Source organism: Pseudorca crassidens, chromosome 4 (genome assembly GCF_039906515.1).
Source record: "Pseudorca crassidens isolate mPseCra1 chromosome 4, mPseCra1.hap1, whole genome shotgun sequence".
Taxonomy (NCBI): Eukaryota; Metazoa; Chordata; class Mammalia; order Artiodactyla; family Delphinidae; genus Pseudorca; species Pseudorca crassidens.
The window spans coordinates 146,518,814-146,528,793 of NC_090299.1; the positions used below are offsets into that span (position 1 = coordinate 146,518,814).

General features: G+C 41.8%; 1 long non-coding RNA gene across 1 annotated transcript; it reads right to left on the bottom strand.

The window, feature by feature from the left end:
* Positions 1 to 4,427: 4,427 nt before the first annotated feature.
* Positions 4,428 to 7,598, bottom strand: LOC137224043 (uncharacterized). The gene is made up of 2 exons (XR_010943193.1): positions 4,993 to 7,598; positions 4,428 to 4,577 (listed from the first exon to the last, which is right to left on the bottom strand). It is a non-coding gene; the product is annotated as an uncharacterized lncRNA (long non-coding RNA).
* Positions 7,599 to 9,980: the final 2,382 nt, after the last annotated feature.

A 9,980-nucleotide genomic window follows, 5' to 3' on the forward strand; every position in this document is an offset into this window, starting at 1 on the left:
GCAATAACTAACAGTTTTCAAAGTTATGTAACAGTCCTATAAAAATGTAATGCTAGCCAGCCTCCAAAATGATCCCCAATGACCCCAACCTCCTCATATTCACACCCGTAAGTAGTCCCCTCCTGCGTTGTACCGGGGTTGGTCTGTGTGATGAGTATAATATAGCAAAAGTGACGGGGTGTGTGGTAGGAGGATAGTAACTCCCAAAATATGTCTACATCCTTATCCCCACATCCTAAAGCTATGAATATGCTGAATAAATTACATGGCCAAAGGGACTTCGCAGATATGATTAAATTAAAGATCTTACAGTGGGGAGATTATCCTGAATTATCTGGGTGGGTCCAATGTAATCAAAAGGGCTCTTAAAAGATGGGAGGGCCTTCCCTGGTGGCGCAGTGGTTGAGAGTCCGCCTGCCGATGCAGGGGACACGGGTTCGTGCCCCGGTCCGGGAGGATCCCACATGCCACGGAGCGGCTGGGCCCGTGAGCCATGGCCGCTGAGCCTGCGCATCCGGAGCCTGTGCTCCGCAACGGGAGAGGCCACAGCAGTGAGAGGCACGCGTACCACACACAAAAAAAAGATGGGAGAGAGTCAGAGTCAGAGAGACTTAAGGATGCTACACTGACAACTTTGAAGATAGAGAAAAGGCCGTGAGCTATAGAATGCAGATGGCCTCTAGAAGCTGGAAAAAGGCAAGGAAATGGATTCTCCTCTAAAGTCCATGCAAGAAACACAGGTCTGTCAGCACCTTGATTTTAGCTCAGAGAAACTCATTTTGGACATCTGGTCTCTAGAACTGTAAGATAATAAATTTGCATTGTGTAAGCCACTAAGTTTGTGGTAATTTGTCACAGCAACAACAGGAAACTAATACCGTATGTCACTTCCAAGATCAGGTCATAAAAGACTGTGGCTTCTGTCTTGGGCTCTGTCTTTTGCATGGCTCACTCTGGGGGAAGCCAGTGTTATGTCGTAAGGACACCTAGGCAGCCTCGGGAGAGGCCCACACGGCAAGGCACTGAAGTCTACCAGCAAACGAGGGAGCTCAGAAGCAGATTCTTCAGCCCTAGTTGAACCTCAGATGACTGCAGCCCCAGCAGACAGCTTCATGAGAGACTCTGAGTCACAACCATCCAGTTCAACTGCTTCTCTATTCCTGATCCACAGAAACTGTGAATAATAAGTGTTTATTGCTTTAAACTGCTAAGTTTCAGGGTAATTTTTAGTACTGCAGGAGATAACTAATACAGTCCCCTGTGTAGTTTCTTCCCACGCACAGTCAGGCTGCCCTGTGTGACCAGTAGAATACTGCACAAGTGATGGTGTGAGACTTCTGAAGATAGGTCCCCAAATCTAGGGCAACTTCCTTAAACCCGTGGAGAGTCCACTCTGGGGAAAGAGAGCTGCGGCGTCACGAGAACGCTCACGCAGCCCTTGGAGGAATCAACTCTCCCCGTACCATGTTGCCCCCATGTGAGAGCCACCTTGGAAGTATATCCTCCAGCTCGAGTCAGGCTTTCCATGCTTCTAGCTCTTCCGCCTTCAAGTCTTTGATCTGAGGCCCCAGACATTGCAGAGCAGAGACCAGCCATGCCAACTGTGCCCTCACTGAACTCTGCACTCACAGAAACCATGAGATAATAAATGTTGTTTTAACCCACTTAGTTTTAAGTGCTTTGTTATGTAGCAATAGATAACTAGTAAAAATGTATTAAATATTTACTATCTTCTCACTGCATTTTAGAAAAATACTTTTCATGTCTACAATGTAAGTGTATGAGTACCTTTTCAATATGTCGATTTAGATGTGCAAACGACTATTTTCACACTCCTTTCCCTGTGACCCGTTGATATCGCGTAATGCGGATATCAGAGAGAATTTGTAGCAACAGACAAATGTTGCCGCATATGCAGGTACGGCTAATGTGTAGCAGACTCTGGATTCTTGGAAAGAAAGTAGCTTGTGTTTTAGACGTGTAGCAGCTTTATTTTTATAGTTGCCACTCATGAAGGTAGAAATCTCTAGTTGATAACTGAGCCCACTTTGCTCACACATTCCTTATGTCACTTGGTTGGACGCAGGGATGGGAGGCAGGGCGTGAGACGTCTTGACAGTAGCTAATTAAAACAATGTAATCACATCCGGCTTAACTCCTGGTCTCTTGGGAATTCAGTTGGTCTATTCAAACTCCAAACTTCATTTCTGCACGGCGGCCCCTCTGATCTGTTCTTCTCTTCCCTTTCCCTCATTCTCCCCAGACGAGAGGCTGGATCCGGAAAGAATTTTACGTAACGTCTTAAAATGGGGAGGAGGGCGCCCAGCTGATCTGTGCACTGGCCTCTCGTCTTTACTGATCTTCTTGAAGCTGCAGCTCGACCAGCCTCATGTTGGGACATTCTCTGTTCTCACTGCACTGGCTGCTGAGGCTGATGTAACTAGAGGAATCTGTTCTCTTTCACGGTCAGGTCATGGTCTCCCCACCTTCTTCATTGCCTCCACCTTGCTCTTGCCCTTGACTGCCAGTCCCTGAAACTTTTCCATATTATCAAGTCACCCTGGAGCCTCACAACATCATCCACTCTCTCTAAAATAGAAACCCTCGGGCAGGCACAGTGGCTCTCAATTTTCAGACCCCCCCTCACGCATCTCAATGAGCATGGAAATTGTCTTGCTTCCCTTCTATATGCTCTGGGATTGAGGGGAACTTGGAGGATGGGGACTAATTTTCTCAGTGAGCCTGGCTTCTCCAGCTGGTCTGTAAGAGTGCTGCAGAATTTTACAATACCTTCCTGCTATGAAGACAGGAGCAACTCGTTCTCTGGCCAAGAGGAAGCCTGGGAAAACTTTTTTTTTTTTTTTTCCATATTTCAGCTGTCCTATGTAGCCAGTTAAGTATGGGAGACCGAGGGCTTCCCTGGTGGTGCAGTGGTTAAGAATCTGCCTGCCAATGCAGGAGACGTGGGTTCGAGCCCTGGTCCGGGAAGATCCCACATGCCGCAGAGCAACTAAGCCCGTGCGCCACAACTACTGAGCCTGAGCTCCAGAGCCTGTGAGCCAGAACTACTGAGTCCATGTGCCTAGAGCCTGTGCTTCTCAACAAGAGAAGCCACCGCAGTGAGAAGCCCGCGCACCGCAACAAAGAGTAGCCCCTACTCGCTGCAACTAGAGGAAGTCCGTGCACAGCAGCGAAGACCCAACGCAGCCAAAAATAAAAAAATAAATAAAATAAATTTATTTAAAAAATCGGGCTTCCCTGGTGGCGCAGTGGTTGAGAGTCTACCTGCCGATGCAGGGGACGCAGTTTCGTGCCCCGCTCCGGGAAGATCCCACATGCCGCGGAGCGGCTGGGCCCGTGAGCCATGGCCGCTGAGCCTGTGCATCTGGAGCCTGTGCTCCGCAACAGGAGAGGCCACAGCAGTGAGCGGCCCGCGTACCGGAAAAAAAAAAAAAAAAAAAAAAAATATATATATATATATATATATATATATATATATATATATGGGAGACTTAATCATCAACAAGTTAATCTTGTACCTTTCAGGTAGAATTAACGTGAGCAATTTGTAACTTCATCCTATATGTATTCAGTGTGGAGCAATGCTAGATAAATGCTTTTAAATACCTTCTTGTTCATGCCTCCAAGTGTACATAGAATTTTGTTTTATGATAGTAAACATGCCTATTCATATCTTCATCAGAACAGCATGCTGCATGTGGCAGTGTGTCATCACGTACCAGACTACACAGCATATATCATCAAGTCTAGCAAGGCTGACGTGATCCTCTTTCTACCCAAAGACAGCTTTTGTGGGTGGAGGCCCAGGGGTCCTGAAAAAATTTAGCAATTCAGTCTATGAAAGCAATGGAAGAAGAGAATGGAGGACATATTCCAAAGTCCTGTGCAGATCTCCACAGACAAGATGTCACAGTGTGCTGGGCCTCCAGGGACACCCAGCTTGGAGATGTATCCCTCAGGAGTAAACTCTGAGTCAGGGAAAGCTGGTCTGGGAGACGACAACAGATTCTGATCACCAGCCCTGGGCTCATCCTATAAACCACTTTCTCTTTCCTCTCTCTTTCCCCTCCTTCATTTGCCAGTATAAAGTACCAATTAAGAACACAGCTTCTAGAGACAGACGTCTTGATTCCAATTCCAACTCGGCCACTTACTAACCATGAGAACTTGGTCATGTTACTTAGCCTTTCTTTGTCTTAGTTTTCTGATCTGTGAATAAAATGAGGATGCTAGCAATAGTATCCCCCCCAGTGGGCTGTGGTGGGAGACTAAATAAAATTATATTTGTTAAGTCGTCAGAATGCTGGGAAACCATAATTACGAGTCATCATGACTTTCCCTCTATTTTGTCTTCCCACTTTCTGTTAGTCAACGGAGCTGCCATAACAAAATACCGCAGACCGGGCGGCTTAAACGACAGACGTTTATTTCTCACGGTTTGGGAGGCTGGGAAGTCTAAGATCGTGGTACCAGCAAGGTAGGTTTCGTTCCGAGGCATGTTTTGTAAGCAGCTGGCCTTGCGTTCTCACATGACTCTTCTTTGTGTGCACACAGGGCTTGAGAGAAGGAGATTGATCTCTGATATTCCTTCTTACGAAGACAATTCTATGAGAGCACCACCCTTATGATTTTATTTAACCTTAACTGGTTCCTTAGAGCCCTTATCTCCAAATACAGACCCACTGGGGGGTAGGGTTTCAACATACGAATTTTGCGGGGGACACAAACATTCATATGTAACAGTTCCTCCCCATGCCCATACTCAATTTCTGCTTTCACCCCCAGTTCCTGTACCTAAAGTCAAAACTAGATTTACTAAATGGCTAGAGGCTCTCAGGAAACATCACACAGGCCCAAATAGCTGATGCAATAGAATGCTAGGTATTTCATAGTTTCTACATTTGTTAAAACGTATCACCTGGGTTGGGCATGCGCTCATGTTTAGTTAGTAATATAGTTTGTAACACTTACCTATTCTACAAACAATGCTGCCTAAAACACTACCCTAAAACTCAGTGGCTAAAAAGAATAAGCGTTTATTGCTCATACAGCTAGAATCAGGTGCAGCTCAGAGACTCAGGCTGTGTGATTCTCCTGGCCTCAGCTGGCCTCTCTTGTCTGTCTGGGAGCAGACTGGCTGGGTCCTCATTTTCCTGGGCTCTATCCGGCCGGGGCAACTCAGCTTTCCAGGTCTCGTTCTCATGACTCTCACATCCTTCCAGAAGGCTCTTCCAGGCACGTTATTCCCTGAGCTGCCCACGTGAGCTCCATGCCCAGTCCTGAAAAAAGGAAAGCAAAAGGAAACACTGGAGGTATCATGGGAGAAATGAGGCATCACAGCCAATTTTCAACGTATTCCACCCAAGAGCATTTTACCACATCTACCTCCCTGCTCCTTTTGTTTTCACTTAAAAAAAACTCATAAGTTTAAACCAGAGAGGCTATGTGATTACAAATGGTGTATGCCGGTGGAAAAAGTTTTATGTAATTCACCAATTACCCGTTGGGCACATAGAACATATTAGTGTAAATGAAACCATGGTGCCTATACTAAGAAAAAAGTCTTTCTTCATAAGAGTAGTGTCTTTTTTGGTTCTTTGAATTTTGCTGGGGTTTTTCGTTTTGTTTTTAGGAAACATTTAGAGAAAATCCTGAAAATAATTTAACATCATTTCTTATTCTGTTTCTCAAACTGAGAAACTTTTTTTTAATGTGTGCAATATACCACACACACAAAAAGAGCATACCAATATACATTAGAAGGCTGAAAGTATCAAAGGCTATTTTTTGAAAATGTATTACATCCTAGTCATCTCCTTGTTTACACTGAAGCATCCAGATACCGCCGAGAATGAGGGGATTTGATTTGGGGAAATTAAACTGTGATGTGCTGCCACCTTGTGTACTACGCCTGTAATCACCATTATTTTCCATTCTCATCTCTAGAATACTAACCAGAAAAAAATACTGCAATGAAGGAGACATTTTGTCCTTGCAAAAGGCAGGGTTTCTTAATCCTTTTTGTGCACATGGGACTCTTTGGCAACCTATGTACCCCTTTTGTAATAATGTTTTTAAGTGTATGGAATAAAACACTAGAATTAGAAACTATATTGACATATAGTTACCAAAAGATTTAAAATGACAAATGTGAAATAGACTAACATGTATGCTTCTTCGTTAACACATTAAGGAACAACATCTAGTGGCCAGTCTAATAACTACTAGGATCTCAAATTAGTGAATAGAGTCAACATATTTGAGATATTGACAACATGTGATGTGATTTGAAAATGTGTCACAGGCTAATGTTATTGTTTGCTGCCTACGTTCATACTTGAAGGACATGCTAAACTACAGCTAGAAATTATTGGAAAAAATTGTTGTTTTTTCCTGTCTAAGTTGACAGACCACTTGAGTTCGAGCCACAGGCCCCTTGGGATTCAGAGACTCCAAAATAATCATTCCTGACCCTTAATATAGTTTATATTTGATCACTAAACAAGGAAATATTAGACATCAAAACTTCTAAAAATAAATCTTCGTTAAGACCCTACCAATCTGTAGAAATCTTCTTTGTATAAGGTATTTTTAAAGAATAAAACACTATTTTTCTCTCATAACTATTATTTTTCTACATCATGCTATAATGAACATTTATATGATACAGAATATTTCTACTACTTTTATAATCATGGATTAAAGTATAGGTCTACAAAATATATGCTTAGTTTTATTTGATTTCTCAAGGAACTGACTAGATTACCTGGAATCTGGTCCAGGACTTGTCTTTAATTGGTTCAATGAACTTGCACATTTTTTCCCTTTTGCCTCCCTCTCTCTTTCCTTCCTCCTTTCCTCCCTTCCTTTTTCTTTGCTATCTTCCTTCCTTTTTTCTTCCCTTTTCCCTGCTCCCTTGCTCTTCTCCCCCTCTCCCCCTTCTCTCTTCCTCTTTCTTTCTCTCTCCCCTTTATTTTATTTTGCCTTCCACAAATTTTAATAAGAGACAAACATGTGCTAAGAGCTGTGCTAAGCGGTGTGGGTGATGATCTCAGGGACTTCACAGTTAATCATAATAAAGCATGAGCCAGAGGCAGATTGACCACAGACCTAAAGAAGCTTAAGCTTCTGTGTACAGCTGCTCTCCTCCATATCCACAGGGGCCGCGTCTATCGATTTAACTAACAGCAGATGGAAAATATTCAGGAAAAAATTTTTCAGAAAGTTCCAAAAAGCACAACTTGAATTTACCATACTCCAGCAGCTATTTACATAGCATTTGCATTCTATTTACATAGCATTTCTATTTCATTAGGTATTATAAGTAATCTAGAGATGATTTAAAGTATACAGGAGGATGTGTGCAGGTTATATTGCAAATACTACACCATTTTGCATAAAGGACTTGAACATCCGTGGATTTTGGCATCTTCTAGGGGTCCTGGAACCCATCCCTCTCAGACACAGAAGGAGGACTGTACTTCACTTTCATGGTTCCCAAGAGACTTGGTAATGATTTTACATGTTTAGATAGTTTTATAAAGTTTACAAAGTGAGAAATTTAAACCACAATCAGTTAAGACATATACCAATCTATAGACGACATACTACAATGGCTAAATAACTTCCAGTCTTTCTCGCTGAAGGAACTGGTGATTGTGTTTAACCAGCCTAGTAAAGTCTCTGTTCTGATACTCCCTGGACCCCTTACCCACCTCCAGGATTCCCACCTGCCCTACTACGTTCGTGCGGGAAGGCCATCAGAGAGTGCCCTCAGCCTGAGCCCCCACTCGTTTATTCTCCCAGTGCACAGTCCCTGGGCGTTATCTGCATCCCCCCAAGCTGTGATGGGGGGAGGGACACGTACAAACCTAGAAGAGTCCCGCTGAGAATGGAGCCACCTGCTCTGCAGCCCTGCGACATTCCCCAGGTTATGCCATTCATCGTGGCCTGGCAGCAGGAGGTCGGGAGTGTGCAGGCTCTACTGTTTAGTCCCTTCATGTCTATCACACTGTGGGTTGTAGCAGCTCTAGTTGTTAGCCTGGGATTTCCCAAAAAAACCTGTACATTAGGCCGAGTCATATCCCTAAAACCTGGTATATGGCTCTAGAATGGTATTCAGTGGATATAGATTCCCAAGTGCAGGCTACAAAATGTTGGTGGAGTGTCCTGCCTCAGGTTCAGGGCTAGTCCCAAATTTACCTATACAGACATCAAGAAAGATGAAGGCTTTTATTTCGTATTCCTATTTCACATCCTTTAAAAATAGCTTTTTAATATAATAGCTCAACTATCATCTCCTATTTGAGGTCTTCCTCAATTCCTCCAGACAGAGCTAATACCTTCTTTGTTTAGTGTATAATCTCATTAGAGCAAAACTCACATTATCTAGTGATTGGATACTTGTCCAGCTTATCCACAAGACTGTAATCACTCAGGGTTAAAAAAAAAATCACACTTCATTCACTTTTGCCTAACCTAGTGCCTAGCATATTAATGAACTTTTATTAAAATTTTGATAAATGAATTTGTAAGTTATTTTTGTCATCTCTAAATTTCTTGGGAAAAATAACTCATAGTTCCTTTTATATGTTACCAAATATCTGGATGTATACTGATAAGCTGTCTAACAATTAAAATATTTACTACCATTTCTGACCCTCTGCGACAGTGTTATCCGGTAGAACTTTCTGCAGTGGTGGCAGAAATTTCTCTCTGCAATTAGGAACTTGAAATGTGGTCAGCACAGCTCTAGATGTTTGATAATGTGTAGACATTTCCACAAGGATAATCTAGATTATGACTTTGAGTCTTTTAAAAATGCCACAAACAAAGCTCTCTCAGTTTCCTCCCTCTGAAAGTCAGTTTTCTGAACTTGAACTGACTATGGATACAGAGGGAAAATATCTCATCCAAGAACAGATATTGATAAGATAATCTTTTCCCCCCAAAATGGTCTTGGAGTTGAATAACATCATTGATTTTTGGCTGTTATTAATAACCTTCAAATGTTTCCCATTCACTAATTATATGTTCTATTTTTAAAGTATTAAAAAAATTTTTTTTAATAATCTAACAAAATGGGATAAAAGATAAGCCTGTTAGACCAATGTTACCTATCACATAAGCTCATAGTAGTTTTTCAAGCAAGGTTATGACTCTGAGTAGAGAGCCATTTTATGCACTATAATATATTTTTACTGTAAAATGAACTACTACTGTTGGCTAATAATCTTCATTTTAATCTCTCCTTAAAAAACGTTTTCCTGAGATTCTAGAGCCATTGTGTTAAAAGAACTATGCATAGCTTACTAAACACATTTATACACAGATGTCTATTAAACATAAATATTGAGTTCTGAGGTCAATGCCAGTTTTGTTTTGGGGTTAGGAAGAGGGGCATTTTTGCCCTTTTCCTCAAAAAGAGACAATAGTTAAAAACAAATCTATAAAACGTATTAATTTATTCAGTATTCCTGGATTGAATACATCCAAAAAACACTCAACGGTAGTAAGAACATTTCAACTGGTAAAGTTTATAAGAGAGGACTGTAAAATGGATGGTATATCTGAAGTTTTATCACATCTGTGTTATGCACTTGCATTTATCAAAGAACCCAGGAGACAAGTGGCAAGTGTACATTTTTAAGAAGAGTTTACATTCGGAGATACTAATTTAAACCAAGGATCTCAAAAGAATTAGCTAACCAGCTAGCCTCACAATGACTAAATTAAAAAAGTCACACTAACAAAGCATTTCATCTATTATTTAACTGTAGAATTTTTTTAAGTAAAATGAGATCCATTTTTCCAAAGCATCGGGTGATACTGTGAGTGTGAAAGCAAACTAAGATCCAGAGGAATTGCAGGATAAAAAATACAGAAAATGAAATCTGTTCTTTACATGATATTCAAGATTTGTGTTCATATACCACATTTTTGAAAATCTGCTGAATGCA